General features: G+C 48.8%; 1 protein-coding gene across 10 annotated transcripts in view; it reads right to left on the bottom strand.

Annotated features, from left to right (window-relative positions):
• LOC123789905 (uncharacterized) overlaps positions 1-27,702 on the bottom strand; it is an 89,062-nt gene that overhangs the window by 38,670 nt on the left and 22,690 nt on the right. For 6 of the 10 annotated variants that reach the window (XR_015722953.1, XM_087858870.1, XM_087858864.1 and 3 more), the window contains 2 exons: positions 7,043-14,638; positions 3,391-3,488 (listed from right to left, as the gene is read on the bottom strand). The gene's annotated coding sequence lies outside the window, so the exon portion shown is untranslated. The remainder of the gene's footprint in view (positions 1-3,390; positions 3,489-7,042; positions 14,639-27,702) is intronic. The other 4 variants (XM_087858866.1, XM_087858867.1, XM_087858869.1 and 1 more) reach the window with 4 other exon arrangements.

Raw genomic sequence — 27,702 nt, 5'->3', positions numbered from 1 at the left:
TGTAATTAAAATAGTAGAAAAATGAACAGAAGAAAAAAATCATAACATTATTTTGGGGTGGTGAAATTGTGGATGATTCTCATTTTCTGCCTGTTACTTGTTTGAATTTTCTGTTTTTTAAAAAGTCTATAGTGAACGTGTTGTTTTTATCTTATGATCATCCTTTTTTTATTATAAATCTTTCAAACATACAGGAAATACTGGGAATGATATAGATGAAACACCCAAATATTGATTGTACCAAACTGAACAAATCTTGAGATTTTGCCAAATTGGACTGTTTTTGTTTTCATATAAGAGAAGAGACAGAAAAAGTTGAGGTTGTCTGGTGGCCCCACCAGCTCCTCTTCCTCAGAGGCCACACCCCGTCTCAACTCCGGGTGTAGTCCTGTCCATGAGCTCACACGTTGACTGTATGTAAATGACTATAGTAACGCTCCTAGAGGTTTAAATGTACAGGAACATTCTCACGCTCTGTGGATTCTCCTGCAACTTGTTTTCCCCCTGAACACATGCTTGTGAGACTTCCTCACATTGGCTCGTGTAGATCTTGGTCATTCCTGTAACTGCTATCATGTTTTCTGTTGCGTGAAGAGCCCAGGATACACATTTCTGTTGCCTGATTGATGGACACTTGGGTATCTGGCTCTGTTTTTCCCTGTTATTGAACACGACACTGCAAGAGTGTCCCGTGTGTGTCTCCTTGGGTACAGGTGTGAGAACTCCAGGGTTTAAGACCCGACAGGAAGGGCCTCTGGGATGGAGAGGACAGATGGGGTCACCTCGCCCAGACATGACCATATCATTCTCCGGGAGCATATGAGCATGTATTTGCCCACTTCCCCGTCTCACCTGGGTCGTATCAAGACTTTCTAGGACTCCCAATCTGAATAATGTAAATGCTACCCCATCATGGTCTGAATTCTCCTTTCACAGTGCTTTCTCAAACAGATGCACAAACGTTACAGATGCCCTTCAAAGTACGTGATGAGATTTTATCTTTGGACAGTGAGACTCGTGTGATGACAGTGGGCACAACCAGGCAGGGACGGCCGTGGAGTCACATCGAATGTAGATTTTAGAGGCACAGAAGGGGCAAAGGACCAGCAAGCACAGTGGGCTGGCCCTGGCTCAGGCCACAACCTCCCCATGTTTGCGAGGAGGACCCAGGATGAGTAGTTCAAAGCCATGGCTACGAAATCAGAATGCATGTCTGTCTACAGTAAGAGAGACATACATGTGAAATGCTCACTGGCCTCCCATCCCTCTCCCGGGAGGTCCTCCTGTCCGAATGACTCCTATCGGCCCAGGATGGCTACAGGGAGTGCAGAGGTGGGCACAGAATTAGCACCAGCCGCAGTACTGGAGCAGAGGGCAGAGGGCAGAGGCTGTGGCGGGAGCAGTGGGAGCGGTGGGAGCCGGAGCTGCCAGGCCCAGGGCGGGGTGGGAATGGGGCCTCCCTCCTCAGCAGGATGGGGAGATTCTGCTTCTTGGAGACTCCAGGTACTGTGACAGGACAGAATTCACATTCTGTGCTCAAGAAAGGTTTCCTGTCTCACAGCAAGCTGGGGACGCCCACTGGTCATCAGATGTTTAGCCCTGCTCTGTCCAGAAGAGGCAGCAGCCAGGGCGTGGTGCTGAGGGGCTCCAGGAGACTTCTGGCCCATCCATGCACTCTGCAGACCATCTCCCGCCCCAGGTCTCGAGCACAAGGTGTGGGGCCTAACAGGTGTCTGGGATCCTGTCTTATCCGACAGGATCTGAAATACACATTTCACCAGCAGCTTCCTCGGCGGCTCCTTGTGATTTTAAAATAGCAAGAACCTGCGGTTCCGAAGGTCACCCATTTCAGAAATACTGTACTCGGCAAAATACCCCACCCAGCAACTCCAGAAATCGCACGAGGAAGGGTCAGACTGAGGAGGGCCCAGCCTGGCAGCAGACGACGTCGGGATGCCTCAGGCTCTGTCCTCCCCATGATCGTGACTCAAGAACTCAAAACTATTTGCCTCTCTAATTGTTACCTAGAAAGCAAACCTGATTCCATCACTTTGCTGCTCAAAGCCCTTGGGGGACTCCCTACTGCCCTCAGCACAGATTATTTAAAAATGTTTTCTAATGAAGTAAAACCCTTTTTCAAACCTAATCTTAGAATCCTAATATCAGAAGCAGGTGTAAGTGGTGAATTTCACTACCTGTCTGTAAGCTCAGGTTTATAATCTTCCTGTAAACCACCCAGTACATGAGCTAACATATCTGGGGGTCTGCTGCGAGTCTGGATTAGGGACATAGCCTATCAGAGGCTGGCCTGGGTCTGGAGAGTAGATCGAGCCTGGGGCCCTGGCCGTTAGATGCCTGATTTCACAGGTCTGGGCCCCTGGGCACTCCCTTCATGGCAGAGCCGGCCATCCCCAAGCAACCCAGGCCTGGCCCTGCCCACATCCGCAGGCAGGGATCTTTCTACACTCTCACAGGAAGAAGGCATTCCCTCTGGCTGAGTGGACGTCCCTCTTCCCTTCCTCCAGGACTCCAGAGGCCACTCATCAACAAGATCCAGCTCTAAAGCCACCTTCCGTCTGCTGAGAGCCCCTTGGCCTGGGGGACCCACTTGTGGAGCATCTCGTGAACCGTTATTAGTCACCTATCACATTGCATCATCCTTGTGCCTCGCCCCAGTGGTGCCGTGAGCCACATGCCTCCTGAGGACAGGTGCATCTTCTTCACTCCTTACTGCCCACCATGCAGGCGACACCACGCATAGGGGAAGCCCTGAATTTGTCGTGGTGAAGGGGTGACTAAATAAGGGAACTGATGATTTCTTTTTTTAAATAAAACTTGCCTCCTTTGGGGAACTAAGAAAAAATAAGACTTTTCATCAATGCTATCAGAGTTGCCCCCCTGAATGAAACATTAAAAGTAAACCATTTCCTAGGGACCCAAGGCACACAAGTCACGCTGGAAACTTCTTAGAAGGATGAGGTGAAGGCCCTGCAGCCGAGGATGTTTCCTGGAACTTGGGAGCAAAGTCTGGGTCTCTGGCTCCCATGAAAAACGAGGCCGCTGCTTCCCAGACGCCCATGGAAACAGCCAGGTTATTTCAGAGCTGAAGGAAGGGCCAATTACAGATGGTTTTGTTGTGAACCACGAACAAATGGAAGAAATTCTGGGCTAACAAAATGTAAATTTCAATCTGCAAAGAAACCTCAGAACACAGCTCCTAGGACAGTAGAGGGTCCCACATTTCCCAGCGCTAAAAATGCTGGACTGTGGCAGGCAGGATTTTGTTGTTGTTGTTGTTCAACCTCTTTGACATGTAACAAGAACAGAGGAAATCAGTGCAATTGCTTTCCCTCTGAGCTACGATCTCTTTAATCACGGCCGCTTCCTTACCCAGAGCGATGCCGTTGGGCTCCTCCGGCGGCTGCCACACCATCCACACGGACTGAGTGTCACTTCTGGCAACAGAAGCCTCACTGGCAGGCCCGGGGCTGGAGGGAGGAGAGGAAACCCATGAGGCAGGTGCCTCTACGGTGTTACGTGGAGACATGACGAGGTTACACTGTTACACAGGACTCTGTGGTCTGGCCGAGCATTCTCTACCACAGGTGACTCTGTGCATGGACCAGACACTCCAAGGCCACGAATGACTTCTGGAATCTAGCTGGCTCCGTGTGGCCCCCTAATGATGGTAAGAAAACACCTCATTTAGAATACAGCTCATCTGCTTTTCCAACTTCCAGAAGCAGTGCTCACACACTGTGCTGGGAGCCCATGAGTGCAAGGGGTGCGAGGCTACAAGCACGTCAAGCCGGAGGTCAAGATTCTGCCCATCTGGGCTGAATCCTTTCAGGAGCTTGACACCTGCCAGCAAGTGTTAGATAAATCAGATGGCCTAAAGTCCCTCCCCACTGACAAAGTCACGTATTTACAAGGAGTGATTTTTCTCGTGTGCACCGTCTTAGAAAATTAAGAGTTGGCGCATGAATGCACAAAATAATCCCGTGTGATGTGGCCCCTTTGCCTCCAGCTCACAGCCGTCATAAATATATTCGCGTAAACAGCCCAGTGACTGAGTGTGCGGCCAGCACCAGAACTTGTGGTTGGAGCTTACCTGACTCCCAGATGAGAGGCAATGGGCTCGGAGCAATGCATACAGAGACAGGAGGATGTGTATTACAGTCATTCCGGGGCCACTGAATTCTGCCTCTGGTTACTAAGCTGAGAACGGTATTTAAAAGTTTAAACCTGTGTTTGAATACTTCTGTGACCCTTGCACTTGGTAACCTAAACGTAAGGAGGCTATGGGCTCCCACACCAGGACCAACTGCACAAACATGCAAATTTTGATGGCAGCCTCATGGGTCCCCATACCCCGCGCCATCCCCAAAGCTGATCATTTGGATCGTGCTGAAATGAGGGAGAGGAAAACATGCCTCCAATCACACTGCAGGAGAAGAAGGAAAAGTATTCTGTGACTTACAGCCTCTACTTTAGGAAGAGGAAGTTGTAACTGGCCAAGGTTGGAGGCTCCTTTTTCTTTTCGTTTGTGTAACCGGGACGCCATGGCTTCCCATAGTTTTGCAAACAACCTTGTTCCAACTGCCCCCGTCAGACCCTAGCCCCCCGAGGCTCTGCACCCAGGAAAGAATGGTGTGCAGAGCTCCTTCCTCTCCTTAACTGAAGCCCAGCGCTGGTGCTGTCTCCCAGCAGAACACAGAGATGCCTTCCAGCTCGGCAGCCGAGCACCATGGGGGCTAATTGAATGACTTCAGCGGACATGTACCAGGAAATCTACAGTTGTCCTACTTCTGTGAGAAGCTTCTGATCCCGAACGTGTGTGTGGGAGGGGGGAGCAGTATTTCCCCCAGGATATACACTCCTCCCCGACTATTTGCTACAGTCAGTGTAAGAATAAAAATGTAAAAGGAGATAACCTTTAAATGTCTGACAAACTGGAAAAACATATTTGCTGATGATTTAGACGTCCATAAAAGCAGAGCCATCAAGAGGTGCTTGTGATTCTGGCCCAGAAACACAGGTGCAGGGCAGTGTGGGAGCCCGTGGAACCCACCGCACTCTGTGCGGGAGCTTTTAGGGACCTCCGGGCATGTGGACGATGGGAGTGGGTGGCACCACGGAAATCAAGGCACCCAGGCTGGGAGTGGGGCTCTTAACCCGATCTGTGTTGACACTGCCAGCGGGGCGTTTTATGGCCCCTGCCCACCCAGCCTTTACTGCGCTGCCTCTCATAGAGTCATGACAGAAATTTGCAGAAGTTCATCATTAGGCTGTAGAAATTCACTCCAGGCTGAAATTGGCCATATAAATGCCCAGTGACTGAAAAACAATTCTGTTTTGTTTTCCTCAACTGAAAAAAGGGGTACAAATGTGGTTCGAAAATTAAGTTAAAAATGACAACTGTCCCGGTTGTTTGGGCTGTTCAAGCACACCGCTACCGTACTGTCATCCTCGGTCCGCTCTAGGATGAGGGGAGAGCTGGGGACTCCGTTGCCAATGCGGACGAACGTCAGCACCCGGAGCTCGCATAGCATGAACTTCTGGAGACCGGCCAGCAGTGCCGACTGCGTGTGGTTCCCTCGCACGATGGGACTGCAGGGCTCGGGGGTCGAGGTCATTGGCCCGGAACAGAATCTGGAGCATCCACACACAAGCGTGCATGGTCATGGGGATGCAGGGTGCCAGGAGGGGGCCTCTCAACCACAAGGCAAGGACCAGCAACTGTGGCTTCTCCCCCACAGCAGCGGTGTTTAAGGCTTATGGATCTAGTTTCCATATGCTGGTATTTAGTGGGGAAGATGTGCTCCAGAGCAGAAGAGGAGCTGAGTTAGGACCCAGCCCATGGCAGGGGGAGCTGCCCCTGAGCCGTGATTTCCAAGAGCTGAGGCACACAGCAGCAGGCACACCAACCACATCCGCTAGAACGAGGACTTGGTCATAAACACCGACACTGTGCTTCCTACAGAAGGAGCCAGCGCCCCCTCGGTTTCCCAGATCCTTGGGAAATTGGGCTCCTGCCTCGAGAGAGTTGCTGGCATTCCCTGCACCCTGGGCCACAGTCCCCCTGGGCTCTGTGTTGCTGCCCATGCACAGACACAGCACCCTGGGAAACTCCCCTCCACAGCCCTGCCTGCTCCTGCTGGTTTGCTAAGTCCTCACTCACAGCTCATCCTTCCTGAACTGGTCCCTTAGTCCAGGACCCAGAAGGCCATAAGAGATGGCGGTCCTCAGGGAGGAGCTTGAAAACAGCAGGGCAAGCTCTCTTCTCCAGGACCCAGATATGTGCTGTGGAGTTGTGGTCACTACACCTGCCCAGTGAGATCCCCACGTCCAGCAGGGCCTGAGGGAGCAACTGAATGCCCACGAGAACAGGAGGGGGAAAGCCAGAGGCTGGGGATCAAAACCAAGGAAAGCCTGGAGTTCCGATGCTGGAAGGCTGTACAGGGAGTAACAGACAGGTGTGGCCCTATGGGCCACATCCAGGAAAATCCGTCCCACTGCTCGGGAGAAGTGATGTAAACAAAAGCACAGGTGGATAAGTGCAGGTAAGACTAAACCCAGCAAGGGCCCCCCAAGAGGCAGAAAGGTGCTCGCCCCTCCTGCTGTCGTCATTGCCCTGGATGGCCCAGGATGCTGGCGTGCGCACCAGCATGCAGGTAGCTAAGAACACCCACTCAGCACATGCTAGGAGCACACCGCAGCTCACAAAATCACACCCCCTTCCCTCTCAGACCAGCATCAGAGCCAGCCACCATGATGACTCCCGTTGTACAAGCCAGGAAGCAGAGGCTCGAGCTTAAGTAGCCGGCTCCTACCCATGTCTTGTTTGGGCCTATGTTAGGAGGCTGTAGTTGTGCCTTGTCCCCAGATGGCAAGGAAGTTTAGAGGAGAAAACAGATGTGAACATCACAACACAGGACGGTGCTGCAGGTCTGGAAGACGCCCTGCACTCCTTAGTCTAAGGGAGTGACACGCAGGAGCACCTGCACAATCTAAGCACAGGACGGTCACCTCTGACACATACCTTGTAGCCCAGTATGAGCCCGTTCTGGTCCTGTTCAGTCACCAAAGCCCACGTCAGTAAAATCTGGGTGGAGCTGACGGCCTCAGTGGACGTGTTTTCAGGAACGTCTGAAGGAACTGCAAAGGATGAGTAAAACAGATTGGTGCCCAAAGTCCCAAGGCTTCAATAAATAAAGGTCTAATTTTTACCTAATCAAGTTGTCCTTGAAAGAGCAACCAGTTCCGAGCATTTTGGAGTGATCAGATTAAGCCTGCAGAGGTATAACAGAAATGTAAATTGCTAATATTAGCAACAAATCCCACAAATCCTGGGTATGTAGGAGCTCAATTTTATCTGAATCTACCCAGCAAGAAAATGTGCTTGGTCTATTTTTAGATTAACTTGTGGGAGCTGCAGACTTGGATCTCAAATGGGAAATCCTCACTCTCAGCCACCCAGGCATCCATGACGCCCCACCTGCGCCATCCCCACTGCTCTGTAGTTACCCAGAGAGCTGTGGGCAGACTGGTTCTTTATTAACCCATAACACTGTCTAAAACAGGTCTTTAAGAAAATGGCACTATTATGCACAAACAAGCACTAAGCGGGGTTTTTTCCCCTTCCTGTTTTTTGGAATGGAAACAGTTTTATCTGTACCACCAGCATCTTCATTACAGGAAACCTGCTCGAAGCAGCCTTTAGAGAAGACTAGATGGTATCTTGGCTATTAGAACACAGAGAATGGCTGCAGATGGCAGGGGTTTACAGAGGGACCGAGAAGGCAAACGGGAGCGGCAAACGAAAACATAAAACATGTGCATTCTCCCCTTCTTTGTGCACCATAACAATGCGGGTAGACAGGTTTTGCTCTCTCTACAGTCAAAGATTACTAATTAAACAAAGCAGAGCCAGAAATACTTATGAAAGCTGCTTTCTAGAACTTTAACACACATCTGAGCATCGGCTTAGTACAGGGCGTGGCAACGCGTGCTCCTCCAAGGATTAGGGTCTTTCCTTCCGTAATTCACTGAAAATAAGGCCAAGTGATACAAGCTTCCTAGTGTGCTTTCAAAGCAGTCAGAATTTAAAGAAAAGTTTTCTGCAAAGATGATGTGATTAAGAAGTGGATCAAAAAAGAAAATACTGGTGTCCCGCCACGAGGTGTTTGGTAGGAGTCAAATCCTCAATCCTGGAAAGCCGCTCAGCTGTTGCCTGCCCTGACCAACCTTCATGGCTCCTGGAGATGGGGCGCGATGCCACCTCCTTCCTGGGCCTCCACTGCTCCCCAAGCCAGGGCGGTCCCTCCTCCCCATGTTCTGCTGGCACCCCAGGCTCACTCTGAAATCACCCCCTGCTTTCAGTGTGATGAGTCCTTGGACGGCCGACTCCTCACCGGACATGGTGCTCCAGCCTCTTGCTCGTCTCTGATGTCTGGCCTGCGGCCGGGCAAAGGGCAAAAGGCTGGACAAGGGAACCTGGAGTCTCATGGCATAGGAAGCCTGGGTTCAGTTTGCACCCATCCAAAGAGAATTAGGTGAAGGATGTTCCAGAGATTTCACCTATCCCAGTGACAGTCTCAAGGGCCCTGTTGCTCTGAGTTTAGGCAAGTTGGAGCCTGCCTCGACCACGGAACCCACTGAGATATTCTCGGAGAAGTAGCTGGTGAGCTGAAGAGAGGCTTCAGGGAGGGAACTCGACATAGGCAGACAGTACACATGGAGGCCAGGGACACAGTCCCTGCGGCCTGGAGGGCTGGCAGATACCAGAGGGGATTTCATTTGTAAAGTACCTCATGCCTAGAGAAAGCAGAGGTGCACACATCTTAAATAAGTCAATATGACAAAGTGTTCTAATTCTCTAGCAACCCCTCAGAGCAGGCAGTAACATCCGTGTGTCACAGTCAAAGCACCTGAGCTGGGTGGCTTGCCTGTGGCCATCCTGCTGCGACGTGGCAGAGCTGGGGTTCAAGGTCCCATCTCTCTGACCCCAACGCTTGTGCCATTTGTCCTCATGTCACTGACCATTTCATCTGGGCACCAGGTAGCCTCAGGGAACTTGTCTGTGGCCTTTCCTGGAGGACGAGTCGGACGGTGATCCATGGAAGGTGGTGAATGCCCGGGGCGGGGGGAGGGGAGAGGGGCAGGATGGGGTTTCCTGAAAGATCCCATGGCCAGAGTTCTGGCAGTAAGAGTAAGAAGAGGGACCACAAAGCTGCTCTTCCCCTGGAAGAGTTTCTGAGTTCTGCTGGGTCCCCACTTTCTGAACCTCCTGTTTTCCTGGAGAAATGTGATTTTCCCCTGGTCTCTGTTCAGTCCAGTGGGGCCTCATGACCACAATTTATTCAGCCCCGGATTTCACCACGATTTTAGACTCAAAACCCCAGCAAGATCCTGAATCAACCCCCATGGAAGGGAGCTTATGTGGTTAGAGACCAGGCAGAGCGTCTCCTAAAGCACGATACAGTGATGGAAGGCACTCATGGGTCCCAAGGCAAGGGCGATGGCTGAAAATGCGTTCTTCCTTCTTTCCGGTCATTAAACTCGGGGATTCCAGAACACCAAAAGGTGTCGTAAAGTTTATTCTGACGGAAGCAATAAATATAGTTAGGAACTTGTGCTTGCAGGTAACAAGAATTTAGAGAGCATCTCAGGGACTTTAATATTAAAAAAAAAAAAACCTGTCAGAATCTGCTGCCCATCTGCAGTCCCACAGCCCACCAACTCGTGCGTGGACACCGAGCCCCCAGGATGGGCAGTGCTGACGCGACATCCAGGGAGGGCAGCAGAGGGGCACTGGCCATGGCTGTCGGGTGCCTCCATGCACATGGCATCTCCCCCATTACCTCTGGTCTCCACCCAGGTCCCTGGGCTCCGTGCAGCCCCTCTGGGCTGTGGGTTCCCCCAGACCTCGCTTCTCTTGCCTGCTGCCCTGCTCCCTCTGGACCTCAGACTCTCCCTCCTCACGCCCCTTGCCCCACGTCCAGCCTTCCCCCACCTCAGTGCACCAGACCAACCAGTTCTTTTCATTTTGTTAATTCAGAATTTTGGATCTAATGGAACAATTAAAAATCAAACCTTCTGGGCAATGAGTATCAATAGCTTCAAGTATCCCCAGTGTTCCCGACGTTCCTGTGGGGCTGAGTACGTGGCCTACATTAGTTCATTCAGTCCTCACAGCAGAACTTCCAAGTCACTATCCCCATTTGCAACTGAGAACGCTCAAGCGCAGAGAGGTTCGTGAACTTGCTGGAAACTAGCAAGGGTTTCTAGGGTTGGCCCGGGCTCCACACTTCCCCACAGAGCCTCCGTCCACACACAGCCTTCTCTCTGAAGTGCTGATGTGTGTGTGCACACCTGACCGCCCCCCTGACCTCACTGGGTCACACCTGATACATGGCTGAACGGTTTGATCCAAAGAGTCTTCCCTGAACGTACAGGAGGACAGGGCTTCATGTTCCAAGCTTGTCTACCAATTTTATTTTTTAAAATCTGATCTTCACCAAAATTTACAAAAATACAGCATGTTGTTCATCATGGTAACCTGGATCCCAAACCCAGCGCTTCAAGCACCCTCCAGGGCAGCGTTGCTGGGGTCTGTGACGTCACCTTGATATGTGGGTGGGCTAGTGTTATGGACGTGAACAAGACCAAAAGACACAAGCAAAGCCCCCGTGGCAGAAAGCACAGTCCGGATGCATCACGGGGAACGGCATGGGAGGCTTGCCACACACAGATGGACAAAGCGGGGGGCACGTGGTCGGTAGAGAGGCGCTTGGATTCCTGCACTGCTCCTCAGGGGGCACGCTCCTTGGGGGTGCGTGGCAGCTCAGGAACGTTCCACCTGCTCCAGCCTGCCAGGGGAGGTGGAGGGGCTGCCCCAGCCGGCGCTGGGCACCTTCAGCGGGCAGGTGTCCTACCTGCTCCGACGGCTGCGTAATTGAGACTAATGACCGCAGGAGCTTCAGAAACCATTTTCTGTTGATCTGAAGTAAATCTCCACAAGAGAGCAGTACGTCCAATCACAAGCTGTCCGTCTGCCTCCTGACCCTCATAAATCAGAGTTTATGCAGGGAGAGTGTAAGACGCTGGAATTCACAATAAGCACAATGAGCAATATGCTCGGTGGGCCAGCCGCCCCTGCTCGGGGCTGCCTCTTTCTGATGCCGAACTGACAGAGAGGCCCGGGGCTGCTCACTGTGCATCATGGCTGCTAAGTTACAGCTCCCCCAGGTGTCTGGACCACCTGGTGCCCCATGCGGAGGACCACACTGGACCGCTGTCATCCGCCCCACAGCCATTCCAAGGGCAGCTGCAGTAAGAAGGAGGCTCTGGAAGGACAGTCCGTGGTTTTCGGAGGCTGGGTTTGCCCACAGACCCAGCTTTTCTTGTGCTCCCCGGTGAGATACTCAGCCTGCAGTCTGGGATAGACTCTGTGTTGCTGCCATCACACCCCACCCAGAGCCCATCCATGGTGGGTGCTGGCCTGTCTGTGGGGGCAGAGAGAAGGCTGCACCGAGGCCAGGGGTCACCGGGGAGGTGGCTGGAAGAATGAGTAGTGAGGCCCAGGAGACAACAGCCACTGAGTTCAGCTCCCGTAGGCCCTCTTCCTCCGCAGCCTTCCCAGAGCTCCTGGGATGCTGGGCACACTTCATAGCATGCATAGCAAAGGCGACAGCATGGGCCAGACAGAGCGAGATGGGGACGGGGACCGTGCCGCTGCTGGGAGGGACTGCAGAGCATCGCCCCCAGCTCTGAGGTCACGGTGGTGTTGCCAGCCCAGGACCCCAGCGGACAGCCATGAAAAGGCCAAGCTCGACGGAGACTGGGGCTTTAATGACATGGATTTGTTGAAATAAAATACAAAAAGGAGTTCATTAAGCCCTATTAGCTGGCGAGAACAGAGGCTCATAGATGGAATATTGGCAACCACCGCTCATCTGGGATATGCTGGCCCTGCTCGGTGAGGACGTGTGCCTGTGGCTTCCCCAAAGCTTTACACCAGGAATGAGGTGTGTGTTGTGTTCACCAAGGACCACACGTGTATCTGAAGGAAGGAAGTCTCCATGTGCATACGTCTACCCAGGCCTAGCCAGGGTTCTGAGGCTTGACCCTCGTGAAGTCCGCGGGCCAAACAGGCAGCCGTGGACACTCTGCCTCCGAAATCAATGGTGAGCGCAGCTCTCATTCCAGCCACGGGCCTGACCGGTCCCCAAGGCATCTGCTGAGAGTCTTTGCTTCCAAGGGCAGCCTCCCTCTATGCACTTTTGGTGTTTCAGCTTTTTTGTTTTCCCTAGCACTGCCTGGCTTGCTTTTTCCTCCCTCTGTATGGCTTAAAGTTAAACTGAACGGGCTCCCTTCTCTGCCCACCCCGCACCGTGTTCGGTTCTTCTGCTCTGGGAGACAGGAGGCCTCTCACAGGCGATCCCGTGCCAAGAGACTGGAGAATGAGCTACCTGGTTCCTGCACTGCAGTTTCAGTAGTGCCTTCTCCCCTTTCCTGGAGCTACATTGTTACTGACAGTGAGTATCTCAAAGCATTAGCTCTGAGGGCAGAACCAGACCCATACATGCACTCTGGTTAGAAGTGAGGGGCACAGGAGGCTTCAGAGCAGAGGTGCCCTCTGGGGTCTGTAGGGGTGGTCTGCAGGGGGCTCTGGCCCAGCACAGGCAACTATGTGTGGTTTTGAGACAAGAAGCAGGAGGGGTTGGCACCAGGAAATTCCCTGACTAATGGGAGAGAAGAGTTTAGGGGAGGAACGCAGTCCCCAGGCTATGCCCTCGGGCACCCAGGACAGGGCCTGGAGCCCCAGACACAGCACCGCGACACAGTGATGCTGGGCACCTCCCGCCTTTGTCCCTGGGGGACAATGGGGAGCTTAAGCTTGAGCTGTTCCGAAGTTCAGGGTGAGGGGGTGCTATACGCCTGTCTGTGGACACAGCCTGTCTGTGGACACAGCCTGTCTTTGCAAAGCTGAGTTTCTGGTGGTTTCTGTGATATGGGAGCAGGTACAGCATGAAGACCAATGAGGGAAATTACGGAAATTAAGGTGGTGGCGTTCACTCCGATCCCACATTCAAGAAGGTGGGCAGAGCCCGATCCCACCAGGAACATCAGGAACACACATCCCTGAAGCCGCAGGATGCAGGTTGAGAGGACGGAGGCAGAAGCCCCAGGCATGGCAGAAGGTGCTGCAGGCAGAGTCCCAGAGAGCGCCTGCCACAGACTGTGTCCCAGACTGAGTGGCTGAGCTGTGGAAACATGAGTGGCTGGCTTGACATTTCAAGTAATGCTCAGGAAATGGAAGGGGCCGCTGGAGGCTGTGGCCCTGGTGCCTCCTCCCTGCAGGCCCACGAAGAAATGGAGGGTCTGGGAGATAAGGTAAGGCTCCCACCTTCCTCTAAGGCCGAAGCAACCCAGATTTTTTTTATTTTGAAGCCAAGATTTAAATTAAGCTTCCACCTTTCAGGTTAAAACTCTTCTGTTCTAAAAAAAATCATCGAAGCCCCACAACAGACACCTGCAGCCTGTGAGCAGTCTGCCTGGCAGCCTGGCTGTCCTCTCTTCGAGTCCCCAGGGGACACTGGGTGGAGCACAAAGGGTGTGGGAGCCAGGACACACGGGCTGCGCTGTGAGGCCCAGGTTTGGGCAGGGGTCAGTGCCGGGTGTGGTGACTGAGCTCTCTGCCGACAGCCAGGCAGACGTGTCCGCTTCCCTGAGAGGCTCCCGGTGCCCGTCCCCCAGCCAGCTGGGCTGTTTACAGCAATGCCCATCTCCCTTGTTGGGGTGAGATTGTTTTTCCTTTTTCCAAAGACAGGGATACTAACCTGTAATGATGCCATTTTTCTCCAGGGGCTCTTACAAGCTGACCTTGAGCGATGTGTCCAGAATCTCCATGAAACTCAGGTGTCCCACAGCTCCTGGTTCTTGCAATGAAAACTAAAGTCACCAGTTAACACGAGGGCCCCCTTCTCCTTGAGTCAGATGTGCGTGGACAGTTCTAACCAGGGAAGGGAAGTGGGAGCTCAGGCTGGGGCCTGCAGGCCGAACTCGAAGGAAATGCCAGCAAAAACTCAGAAGAGGCAAGGGACTTTGAGGTGCAAAAGGCCTCCTAGGTCTAAGCATGTAAATTGTTTTACTCAGCTGCATCCCGGCCATGCCGAGAACCAAAAACAGGCAGTGGGAAATTTATACACACCTCCTTCTCCCTGACCTACTCTACTGAGAACAAGCAGGGGCAGAATCAGTGACAAAGGAGGAACAGGAGGAGAACAGAGAGGAGCCAAGGGACCCACTCACTCAGCACAGACTGAGGAAGCTCAGGCCACATGCCCGGCAGGGACACCAGGCTCCCCCTGAGCTGCCCCGGCCTCATGACTCCCCTGGGCAGGCCCTGAATGTGCTACACCAAGATCTTTTTAATCATACCACATGCAGTATTGCAAGCTTAAAGTAGGAGAGCATGAAGACAAGGGTGTTGGTTGTCCTGCCCGAGAGCAGAGCTCGGGGCATCCCCGCAGGGAAGCCTCACCTGTTCTGGAGACTGCCGGCCTCACTTGCAGACAGCGGATTCAGTACCCGCTGCTCAGCGCCACTCAGACCAAGCTCCCTAACGCAACTCCTAATTAAAAAAGGAAGCAGGATGAGAGACTGTGGACTCTGGGAAACAAACTGAGGGCTTCGGGGTGGGGGTGGGGGAATGGGGTAGGCTGGTGATGGGTAGTAAGGAGGGCACATATTGCATGGTGCACTGGGTGTTATATGCAAGTAATGAATCATCGAACTTTACGTCAGAAACCAGGGATGTACTGTATCGTGACTAACATGATATAATAAAAAAAACATTAAAAAAAAAAAAAGGGAAGCAGGGCGTCTGGGTGGCTCAGTTGGTTAAGCCACTGCCTTTGGCTCAGGTCATGATACGGGAGTCCCAGGATCCCAGGACGGAATACCACATCAGGCTCCCTGTTCACCGGGGAGTCTGCTTTTCCCTCTGACCCTCCTGCCTCTCATGCTCTCTCACTCTCTCTCAAATAAAAAAAAAATCTTTAAAAAAACAAAAACAGAAACAAAAAAGGAAGCAAAGATGGAAACAGCCTCAGCAAATATACTCATCTGGGTGAAACTTTCAAAAGACATTTTATGGATAAGCTCAAACACTGACAAGGGCCACTCTCTGAGTCAGGGAGATGGTAAAATAGAATGGTTGTTGAATCCAGCTCATATTCCTCTGGGTTTGAGTTTCCAGAAAGACATTCTGATGGATTTTTGAACGGACTTGTTCTTTTCTTGATCGATAGAGCAGCAAAGAAAGTTTTTTGCTCCTTTTATACTCTTAGTGTCTCTGCTTCTTGGATTCCTGTCCATATCTGCTGTCCTCTAGCTCTGCTGGAATCAGCTGGCAATATCTAGTCTTAAAATTTATATTCTGTTTCCTCTTTACTGTGTTGCCCGCCCTCCCTGCCCCACTCCCAAGTTCTTATCACTTGGAGCTTTGGAAAAGGAGGCCTGCAAGATGTGGAGCCACGGGAGGTGCCCTCAGCGAGAGAGCACAGGTGGGGGGGGGCGGGTGCCTCCAGCACTGGCCGGTCCAAGCCATCTGCCCTCCTTCAACCTTTCCATAACACAGTGCATGCTCTGAACAGCATCAATAGGCTCCCCAGCTACCAAAAAATTGTGACTCTGTTAGAAAATTCTAAAAAGATGACATTGCTTCCAGTCTTCTCAATTTCCAAAAAAGAAATTTCCAATTTCTCTTTTCACCTAATGGGGGGCAAAAATGCACTTAAGGTTCTGTTTCCTGGCCACAGAGCTTAATGGGAGGTGTCCCCACTATGTCTGTTGGCTTGCTTAACTGGCAACGTGTGTGTGTGTGTGTGTGTGTGTGTGTGTGTGTGTGCGTGTGTGTTTCGTAAGTGAGGAATTCAAGCAGGAGTCTTAACTCTCTTCTTTGGAAGGAGTTGCCTTCTTTTGCCACTTTGTATTTTTTAATAAACATCCTCCGAGAAATAAAATCTGATATTCATTTGGACATGGCTGTGCCTGGAACAGAGGTGCTGTGCTGGCCTCTTCTTCAAATAAACGAAATAGAGGAAAACATCCACATAATGAAGAGCTATAAGGGGGGATGCTCGTAACATCTGTCCCTCCCCACCTCCCTCCCCACCCCATCTACACATGTAAAGGGGCTCCGTTGTGCTTTCCTACAGATGAATGCAGAAAGACCCTTCAGCCAAGCCAGGCTCCTCTCCCCTCCGAGACCCCACGCGGGCCCCCTGCACCCCCCCCATGCACCCTCAGTCCCACACAACTGGGCCAGAACCCAGTGGCGTCACCCTTCTCTTAGCCCCCTTGTCCCATACTTTCCCCACCAGATCCCTATGAACCTTTTGATTCAGCTGTGTGTGTGTGTCTGTGTCTGTGTGTGTGTGTACTGGGCTTCAATGTCAAATAGATGTCCTATTGTAGACTGTAGTCCAAAATGTCCACAAACTCCTGCAAATCCACCTACCATGTGAACAGAAGTTAAGATGAGATCTTGCTTCTTTTCCATTCTATATCCAACCTGCGCTGAAAATCTGGAAGTAATTTCTGTCCATGTTTGATACATGCAGATTGAAAAAAACACAAATTCCAGCCTTTTCCAGCTATGTGACTTTGGGTAAGTTCGTTACCTCTTAGAGCTCCCATTTATCTCTGTGGAATAGGAGCAGTGAAGCTTCTCTCTCAAGACTGCCGAGGGTATGACCAAGGTGAGGCATAGCATGTGCGTGCATAGCAGAGGATACAAAACCTCTTACAGGGTGGCTTCCTCCAAACTGCTAGCTTCCTATCCTTTCTTCTCCTTTCCTGAAAATTCTAAAAGACTGAATTGAGCCCATTCCTGATGGAACATCCCACATCATTTTGTGCACTTCTTAATTAATGTTGTAGCTGTTCTGGGAGAATCTGCAACATTATCCTATTCTGTAGGTGCAGCCCGAGGTCTAGGACGTCTTAAGGATTGAGAAACAGATCTTTCGTGCAATGTTATTTATGCCACATTGACAACTTCCTAAGAGGAGATGAGAATGGAGCTTGCCAACCGAGTGTTCGTTTATAATCCTTACTTTAGAAAACCTTTCAAAGCCCAAGTGAACATTTAGGAGCTTTTACTAATGTTTCAGAAATGTGGATAACCCAACGTTTTTCCCATCTCTCTTTAAATATGAAATATTTCTTTTTCATTAGAAGGTAATGTTCTGAAACCAGAATAAATCATTATAGCACAAAAATATCTGTTACAGGAAAAAAATGATAAAGAAGTAAAACCAGAAAAAATTAAAACCTTATTGTGTTCAAAATGATGATTTATACTATCATTTGTCTTTAGACCCTTTAAAGAAACACCAGCATCTGCATCTTTGTGACCACAGTTAAGAAACAGATGGAAGTTCGCTCATCTACACGAGCATATTTTAGGATCTAGTGGTCATCTCTCACACTCATGCTCCCACAGGATTCCATGCTCAGGCTCCCCTGAGAACCTCACAGTCACACTGTGTCTGCACGGGTCTCTCATGGGAAGTTGAACCGTTTTTAACAAAACATGAACTCGGAGGCCAAACACTGCCTCAGCATTAGATTTGGACCCCTTGTTGCTTCAAATGACTATAGTACTCTCCTTCTCCTAAATGACAGGAAAGTTGCTGATGTCAACATTGGCAGTAAGAAAAATGGGCATTTAAGTTATGCAGAAGTTACACATTATGGCTTTTTTCCACTCGCAACTGAAAGCATATTGATTGCCAGAGCGTTTTGAAAGAAATTCCTGAGTCAATTTAAGTTATTTTCCATTTCATTTTGGGAAATCATGATGGAAATCTGACGAGCTGATTCCACATGAGCCGGATTTTGGGCCGCAACTCCTGTGGCAGGAGGGACCTTTCCTCTCACCCCCTTGGAACGTTCACATGGCTGGGACTTACAGTTTTGCTGCTCGATTTGTAAGTTAATATGTCACATTTTAAAAGGCCTAGAGCAGAAAGGGTCTTGGAGGCACGGCTAAGAAAATCTAGTCAATGGCACTACAGATAAAGGACTGGTATCCAAGATCTACAAAGAACTTCTCAAACTCAATACACGAGAAACAAATAAACAAATCAAAAAATGGGCAGAAGATATGAACAGACACTTTTCCAATGAAGACATACAAATGGCTAACAGACACATGAAAAAATGTTCAAAATCATTAGCCATCAAGGAAATTCAAATCAAAACCACACTGAGATACCACCTTACGCCAGTTAGAATGGCAAAAATAGACAAGGCAAGAAACAACAAATGTTGGAGAGGATGTGGAGAAGGAATCCCTCCTACATTGTTGGTGGGAATGCAAGTTGGTACAGCCACTCTGGAAAACAGTGTGGAGGTCCCTTAAAAAGTTAAAAATTGAGCTACCCTATGATCCAGCCATTGCACTACTGGGTATTTACCCCAAAGATACAGACGTAGTGAAGAGAAGGGCCATGTGCGCCCCAATGTTCATAGCAGCAATGTCCACAATAGCTAAATCGTGGAAGGAGCCGAGATGCCCTTCAACAGATGACTGGATTAAGAAGTTGTGGTCCATATATACGATGGAATATTACTCAGCTATCAGAAAGAACGAGTTCTCAACATTTGCTACAACATGGACGGCACTGGAGGAGATAATGCTAAGTGAAATAAGTCAAGCAGAGAAAGACAACTATCATATGATTTCTCTCATCTATGGAACATAAGAACTAGGATGATCAGTAGGGGAAGAAAGGGATAAAGAAAGGGGGGGTAATCAGAAGGGGGAATGAAACATGAGAGACTATGGACTATGAGAAACAAACTGAGGACTTCAGAGGGGAGGGGGGTGGGGGAATGGGATAGACCGGTGATGGGTAGTAAAGAGGGCACGTATTGCATGGTGCACTGGGTGTTATACAGAACTAATGAATCATTGAGCCTTACATCGGAAACCGGGGATGTACTGTATGGTGACTAACATAATATAATAAAAAATCATTAAAAAAAAAAAAAAAAGAAAAAGAAAATCTAGTCAATGGAATTGGCAGACAGGATAATGGCAGAACAGTGGATGGGCAGGCGGAGTATGAAGAGCAGGGGTGTGTGTGTGAGAAAGTTTATATTAAATAATCCCCACATGTCCAAGTTACCCCATGCTGACAATGCAAAGAACCCAAGTAGACAAACCAGTCGTTTTAATAGATCTCAATAATAAAAGGGGATGAAAAGAAGAATGGGCCATGTGACAGGTGAAGAGTAGGTTCAAAATTACTTCAGGGATCAATAGCACATTATGTTGAACTCAAGGTACAGATGACTTGCTCATCATCAATTCTGGGAGCTTCTGTGAAGGAAATACACTCGAGAGCCAACCTGTGTGCCCAGCAGCAGGTGGGCGCTCCCTGCCCCTGCGGACAATGCTTGCCCGTCACACATGTCTCCTGTGGGTGTCAGCAAGGGCTGCCCGCACGTGCTTGGCTAGCCCCCAGGCTGAAGCTAGGACGTTCCTGAGTGATCTTTGAGAATGACCAGCCACCATGTCACACACCGCCTCACGGTGGCGGGAGCCACACCAGCTCTCCCTGGCGTTGTGATGCTTTCTCAAGAGGACCTAAATCCAAAGAGCTTATTAAAGTCAGGACAAATTCCATCTCATTTCCCCTAATGGATCGGGCTTGCCGCTTGGCCGAAAGGAGGAGGAAAAATCAGGTGGGCTGGCTGGCAGCTTTATTCTTCCTGAAGCCCAGGTGCTTCTTGCTGTTCCCACGGTGTCCTGACAGACTCCAGAATTATGTTCCTATACATTCCGAAAATTTTCCAAATTAGACTGACAAATAATTTTATGAGTTATTCTCTTCCCCTGTAATACACAGGCATTTAAATTATTCTCTTTCCAGCTGCAAGGACCAGCTCACTCTTACAGGCTTTCTCGATACGCGACACTAGCAGCCATGGAGCACCCCAAGCCCACAGAAAGGGGACCCAGTGGCCACAAGCACCTTCAGCTGGTGCCCAAACAGACCACAAGTTGAGGCCTTGAGGCCAATGGCCCTCGGAGCTGTGGGGCTCATGTCTGCTAATTCTGATGTGGGCAATTCTGAAGGATCATGAGGCCCTCTGCATGCAGCCAGCCATGACACAGAAGGTCACATGATTTTAGTCTAGAAATTGCATATCCTCTGGGTTTCACTCCTCAGCAGGATTTGCTGTAGAAAGCAAGGCAGAAACTGCTAGCTGCCTTCGACTGTCTGCCCCCCCTTCCTTTCTTAGCAACGGATGGAAATGTATAGAGCTGAAAGAGCACCTTTCCAGGCTTTCCTGTACAGAGATATTCCATGAATTCTAAGCATAAGTCGGCAGCAGAAGGAACTTCTAAGAATGTTCTTCAAAGACTAGTGTTACTTGCATAGTTGGCCACAAGATGTAACCCTGTGCCTTCTTCCTTCTAGAATGTGGACATGACAGCTGGCATCCCAGGAGCCAGCTTGCAGCCCCAAGGCAAACTCTAAAGATGGCAAAGCAAAAAGAAGCCTGACCCTCTGGGGACCACGGAGCTGCCACTAACACCCCATGCAGCCCAAGGCCCGTTCTTGATGGGAGAAAATAAAAACACCCCTGCACTGTGTTTCAGCTGTTACTCTGGGTCTGTTTCTCACAGCTGGAGAGACCACCACTACAGACAGTGGAACCCTAACTCCTCTGCTGCAGTCCCACCATGTAGATCCCAGTAAAACCTCTTTTCATGTCGATGGAGGATCCCTCTGAGTCTCTGTGCTGGCAGTCGTTGAAGCACGCCTGTCACACCGACCTTGTGCACAGCCGGGGTGTGGCCACACCCAAGCGAGGCTGGCTTCGTTGGTCATTCTCGCTCTGCTGTCACAGATGTTCGTACCCCCTTCCGGGCTAGGCCGCAAGTCACCAAGAGTCACGGTGTGTCGTAGGAGCTCAGGGCTTTCCAGGCCTTGACCTCGTCTTCTCTCGCAACCGCCCCCGAGGCAGTCAGCACAGACAATGTTACAGATTATAATCCATAGTGGGGAACTTGTGGCTCACAGATGTTTCTGGGCAGATGTGAGTGAACGTGTGTGTGTGCAGACAGCTCACAAACCCTTGCTCTCCATCATCGTCTCCCTAAATTATTCATGGCCCCCGTTGTTGCCATTTTTCTTCCTAATGCCTCACCTTCTAATCAGCTCATTTTTTATCTGGTTTATTCCGCCCCTGCTCCAGACAAGGTCCCCCGCCCCCACACCCTGGTTCTTCCCAACCACACGTCTAAATCCTCTCTTATGTACGTCCTGTCTTGGGCGGGAACATTGATTCAGAGACAGAATTTACAAGCTGGTTTCCCTTTGTTCATCTGTGGGGTGGTTGACCAGGATGCTCCCGAGGAGCAGGGCTGGACCCACACAGTGTGAGCACATGGCATGCATGGGGCCAGCTGCCTCCCCTGCACGTGCAGCCCTCCTGACACCTGTCGAGTGTCACAGCCATGCCCAAGGGACAGTATCCCAACGCTGTGGTCAACAAGGGTCTCCCCTGATCTGCCCTGGGGCTCAGGCTTGCCCCTCAAACAAAGGAAGGTCAGGGTGAGCAGTGCTTCCCAGTGAAGACTCAGAGGCTGTCACAAGCCTAAGAAGCTCTGTCTAGTGACCAGGGGATGGGCGTGGGAGTAGGTATACGGCAGGATCTGGAAACATCAGGAAAAGACCCACTGCATTCCAGAAGCACGGGGTCCTTTCCCCACGGTGTTACAGTCATGTGAGCATGCAGGAAGAGTCTGAAACATGGCAAGAAGAGAGGGCTGTGTCCCTCAGAGGGAGGACAAAGATGCCCATGCTTCCTGTGCCCATGCTGGTTGGGAGCAACGTCAAAGCACAAATGCCTGCAGGGAGGGAAGATGTGCATTATGACCACTCTCCTGGGTGCCCCTGAGACCTGCAGGGGCTCTGGGCTTAGAGCTCCAACAACAGCCATTCAAAGCCCAGACAAAGGAAGAAGGCCCACCTGCATGATGAGATGAGATGGAGAAACTACACACAGGGCATCGTTCAGGAATGTCAGCTCATCGAGAGTTTAAAAAAAGAGTGATACTACAAACCATACTTGCACAGAGAGCTAAGAGAAGTCAGGTTCTCACCTAGAGGAGGAAAGCGAATCCTTGCACTGAGTAGAAGCATCCTCAGTCTCTCCATTCAGAAAATCACCTGACCCAGAGGTGGGAGCCAGCCCGCCCACCCACCCTCTGCCTAGCCCTGAGTGCTGGCGTTTCAGACCAGCTAAGCTCGAGCTAGCCAGCGTTCAGTTCCCCTATGTGTGAGCAACTGCAAGCAAAACCTGCCCTGTTCTAGCCAGTGCCCCACCAGCAATCTGAAGAGGGGCTGGGCCCCACTACTTTTCACATGCAGTCCCATGCACAGGGCACCACGCTCCCAGGGCAGGCTGTTATGAAGCTCTCAGAGGGAATAGAACGAATGATGAAGCACCGCCCAAACATACCAGCCCACCCTTCTCGTGGCCAGTGTCAGAGCTCCAGGGAACCCATGAATTCATGGCCAAATCATTGCCCATCAGCCTGGAGTCATGTGGCCCCTGGGGCTCCCTGTCAGCTCGCCTGCACAGCCACCAACAGGTTCGTCCTCCTCATACAGCATTTTGCTCCTGTCGCTCACTTCTCTCAACCTTTAAAGGCTCCCCAGTGCCAACCGAGTCAAAGCCAAACTCTAAGGCCACAAGCCCTTCTCCGTGAGGTGGAGATGTGCTTCCCCATGCCCCACACAGAACACAGACACCCCGGTACTAAAATGAAGCAGTCCTAGTTAACAGTAAGAAGGGACTGTTAATAGCAACATTCATTACTTTTTAATGTTTTTTTTTATTATATTATGTTAGTCACCATACAGTACATCCCTGGTTTTTGATGTAAAGTTCCATGATTCATTAGTTGTGTATAACACCCAGTGCACCATGCAATACGTGCCCTCCTTACTATCCATCACCGGTCTATCCCATTCCCCCACCCCCCTCCCCTCTGAGGCCCTCAGTTTGTTTCTCATAGTCCATAGTCTCTCATGGTTCATTTCCCCTTCTGTTTACCCCCTTTTTTCTTCCCTTTCGTCTCCTACCAATCTTCCTACTTCTTATGCTCCATAGGTGAGAGAAACCATATCATAATTGTCTTTCTCTGCTTGACTTATTTCACTTAGCATTATCTCCTCCAGTGCCGTCCATGCTGCAGCAAATGTTGAGAAATCATTCCTTTTGATAGCTGAGTAATATTACATTGTATATATGGACCAGATTCTTAATCCAGTCATCTGTTGAAGGGCATTTCGGCTCCTTCCACGATTTAGCTATTATGGACAAAGCTGCTATGAACATTGGGGTGTATATGGCCCTTCTCTTCACTACGTCTGTATCTTTGGGGTAAATACCCAGCAGTGCAATTGCTGGATCATAGGGTAGCTCAATTTTTAACTATTTAAGGGACCTCCACACTCTTTTCCAGAGTGGCTGTACCAACTTGCATTCCCACCAACAATGTAAGAGGGACCCCCTTTCTCCACATCCTCTCCAGCAATTGTTTCTTGGCTTGTCAATTTTTGCCATTTTAACTGGCGTAAGGTGGTATCCTAGTGTGGTTTTTATTTGAATTTCCCTGATGGCTAATGATTTTGAACATTTTTTCATGTGTCTGTTAGCCATTTGTATGTCTTCATTGGAAAAGTGTCTGTTCATATCTTCTGCCCATTTTATGATTTGTTTATTTGCTTCTCGTGTATTGAGTTTGAGAAGTTCTTTGTAGATCTTGGATACCAGTCTTTTATCTGTAGTGTCATTTGCAAATATATTCTCCCATTCCGTGGGCTGCCTCTGAGGTTTTTTTTTTACTGTTTCCTTGGCTGTGCAGAAGCTTTTTATCTTGATGAAGTCCCACAAGTTCATTTTATCTTTTGTTTCTCTTGCCTTTGGGGATGTGTCATGAAAAAAGGTTGCTGTGACTGATGTCATAGAGGTTACTGCCTATGTTCTCCTCTACGATTTTGATGGATTCCTGTCTCACATTGAGGTCTTTCATCCATTGGGAGTTTATCTTTGTGTATGGTGTAAGATAGTGGTCAAGTTTCATTCTTTTGCATGTACCTGCCCAATTTTCCCAGAACCATTTATTGAAGAGACTGTCTTTTTTCCACCAGATGTTTTTTCCTGCTTTGTCAAAAATTAGTTGCCCAAAGAGCCGAGGGTCCATTTCTGGGTTCTCTATTCTGTTCCATTGGTCTATGTATCTGTTTTTGTGCCAGTACCATGCTGTCTTTGTGATCACAGCTTTGTAGTACAACTTGAAATCCGGCATTGTGATGCCCCCAGCTTTGTTTTTCCTTTTCAACAATTCCTTGGCGATTCGGGGCCTTTTCTGGTTCCACACAAATTTAAGGGCTATTTGTTCCAGTTCTTTGAAAAATGTCATTGGTATTTTGATCGGGATAGCACTGAAAGTAGATTGCTCTGGGTAGCATGGACATTTTAACTATGTTTATTCTTCCGATCCATGAGCATGGAATATTTTTCCATCTTTTGTGTCTTTTTCAATGTCTTTCAAGAGTGATTTATAGTTTCTAGAATATAGGTCCTTTATGTCTCTGGTTAATTCCAACATAACGTATGATTTTTGGTGCTATTGTAAATGGGATGGATGCCCTAATTTCTCTTTCTTCAGTCTCATTGTTTGTGTATAGAAATGCAACTGATTTCTGAGCGTTGATTTTGTATCCCGCCACATTACTGAATTGCTCTATAAGTTCTAGGAGTTTGGGGGTGGAGTCTTTTGGGTTTTCCATATAGAGTATCATGTCATCTGCGAAGAGAGACAGTTTGACTTCTTTGCCGATTTGAATACCTTTTATCCTTTTTGTTGTCTGATTGCTGTTGCAAGGACGTCTAGTACTATGTTGAATAATAATGGCGAGAGTGGGCATCCTTGTCGTGTTCCTGATCTTAAGGGAAAGGCTTCCAGCTTTTCCCCATTGAGAATGATATTTGCTGTAGGCTTTTCATAGATGGTTTTTATGAAATTGAGGAATGCACCCTCTATCCCTACACTCTGAAGAGTTTTAATCAGGAAAGGATGCTGTATTTTGTCATATGCTTTTTCTGCACCTATTTGAGAGGATCATATGATTTTTGGCTTTTTCCTTCTGGATAAAATCTATGACACTGATCGATTTGCGAATGTTGAACCACCCTTGCATCTCAGGGATGAATCCCACTTGGTCATGATGGATAATCCTTTTAATGTACTGCTGGATTCTATTAGCCTGGATCTTGTTGAGAATTTTGGCATCCATATTCATTAGGGAAATTGGTCTGTAATTCTCCTTTTTGATGGGGTCTTTGCCAGGTTTGGGGAACAAGGTAATATTGGCCTCATATAATGAGTTTGGTAGCTTTCCTTCTGTTTCTATTTTTTGAAATAGCTTTAGGAGAATAGGTATTATTTCATCTTTGAATGGTTGGTAGAATTCCCCGGGAAAACCGTCCGGTCCTGGTTTTGTTTTTTGGAAGGTTGTTTATCACTGTTTCAATCTCTTCATAATTAATTGGCCTGTTTAAAGATTCAATTTCTTACTGTTTCAGCCTTAGTAGTTTATAGGTTTCCAGGAAGTCCTCCATCTCTTCCAGATTGCTTAATTTATTGCCATAAAGCTGTTGATAAAAGTTTATAATAATCCTTCCAATTTCATTGGTGTTGGTTGTGACCTCTCCCTTTTCATTCATAATTTTATTAATTTGGGTCCTTTCTCTATTCTTTTGGATAAGTCTTGCCAGTAGTTTGCCAATTTTATTTACTCTTCAAAGAACCAGCTTCTAGTTCTGTTGATCTGCTCTACTGTGCTCCTGGTTTCTAATTCATTGATCTCTGCTCTAATCTTGATCAACTGCTCTCTCGTGCATGGATTAGGCCTGTTCCTCTGTTGCTGTTCCAGCTTCTTGAGGTGAGAATATAAAAACTGCATTTTAGATTTTTCTGTTCTTTTGAGTGAGGCTTGGATGGCTGTGTATTTTCCCCTTAGGACTGCCTTTGCCGTATCCCATAGGTTTTGGACCATTGTGCTTTTATTCTTGTTGGTCTCCATAAATTGTTTAAATTGATTTTTGATTTCCTGGTTTATCAAATCATTCTTGAGCAGGATGGTTCTTAGTCTCCAAGTGTTTGAGTTCTTCCAAATTTTTCCTTGTGGTTGAGTTCCAATTTCAGAGCGTTGTGGTCTGAGAATATGCAGGGAATAATTTCAGTCTTTTGGTATCGGTTGAGACCTCTTTTGTGACCCAGAACATGGTCTATTCTTGAGAATGTTACATGGGCATTAGAATAGAATGAGTATTCTTTGGTTCTGGGGTGTAGTGTTCTATATATATCTATGTGGTCCAACTCGTCGAGTATGGGATTCAGAGCTCTTGTTTCTTGTTGTTTTCTGTTCTGTGCTCTGTCTATTGCTGATAGTGGAGTGTTGAGGTCCCCTACTATTAACATATTTTTATTTATATGTCTCTTTATTCTGGTTAAGAGTTGGCTTGTGTATCTTGCTGGTCCCCTGTTGGGGGTATAGATATTTATAATTGTCATATCCACTTGTTGGATACATCCTTTAAAAATAATATAGTGCCCTTCTGTATCTCTAACTATAGTCTTTAGTTTAATATCCAATCTGTCTGATATGAGAATTGCTACCCCAGCTTTCTTTTGAGGTCCATTGGCATGAAAGATGGTATTTCATCCTTTTACTTTCAGTCTGGATGTATCTTTAGGTTCAAAATGAGTGTCTTGTAGACAGCAAATGGATGGGTCATGTCTTTTTATCTAATCTGCAACCCTGTGTCATTTTATGGGAGCATTTGGGCCATTTACATTGAGACCGATTATTGAGAGATATGATTTTAATGATGTCATGTTGCCAGTAAAGTCTTTGTTTCTACCGATTGTGACTTTCTGTTCTGTATCACTCTTGGGGCCTTTTTACTTTTATAGAACCCCCCTTAATATCTCCTGTAGGGCTGGTTTCGTGGTTACAAAACTGTTTAATGACTGGCGATTCTGGAAGGTCTTTATCTCTCCATCAATTCTAAATGACAGCCTTGCTGGATAAAGGATCCTTGGCTGCATGTTTTTCTCTGAAAGAGCTTTAAAAATGCCCCCCAAGCCTTTCTCTCATTCTAGGTCTGTGTAGACAGGTCTGACATAATTCTGATACCTTTGCCTTGGTACGTGAGAAATTTCTTTGCCCTGGCTGCTTTCATTTCTGTATCCTTGGATCTAATATTTGCGAATTGCACTATGACGTGACATGGTGTAGGTTTGTCGTGGTTGAGCTTGGGAGGGTGTCCTCTCTGCCTCTCGGACACGAATGCTTGTTTCCTTTGCTAGATTAGGGAAGTTTTCATCTACAATTTCTTCAAATATCTCTTCTAGACCTCTGTTTTTCTCCACCCCCTCGGGGATGCCAATGATTCTGACATTGCAATGTTTCATTGAGTCAGTAATCTCCCATAACCTACATTCCTGAGCATGGATTTTTTTGAGTCCAGATTCTATTCTAGCTTTCTCTTCTGCTAACCCATCCTCCAATTCGCTGATACGTTCTTCTGCCT

Source organism: Ursus americanus, chromosome 34, assembly GCF_024610735.1.
Source record: "Ursus americanus isolate L20-20 chromosome 34, mUrsAme1.1.p, whole genome shotgun sequence".
NCBI lineage: Eukaryota > Metazoa > Chordata > Mammalia > Carnivora > Ursidae > Ursus > Ursus americanus.
This window is presented reverse-complemented; position numbering and strand designations above follow the sequence as displayed.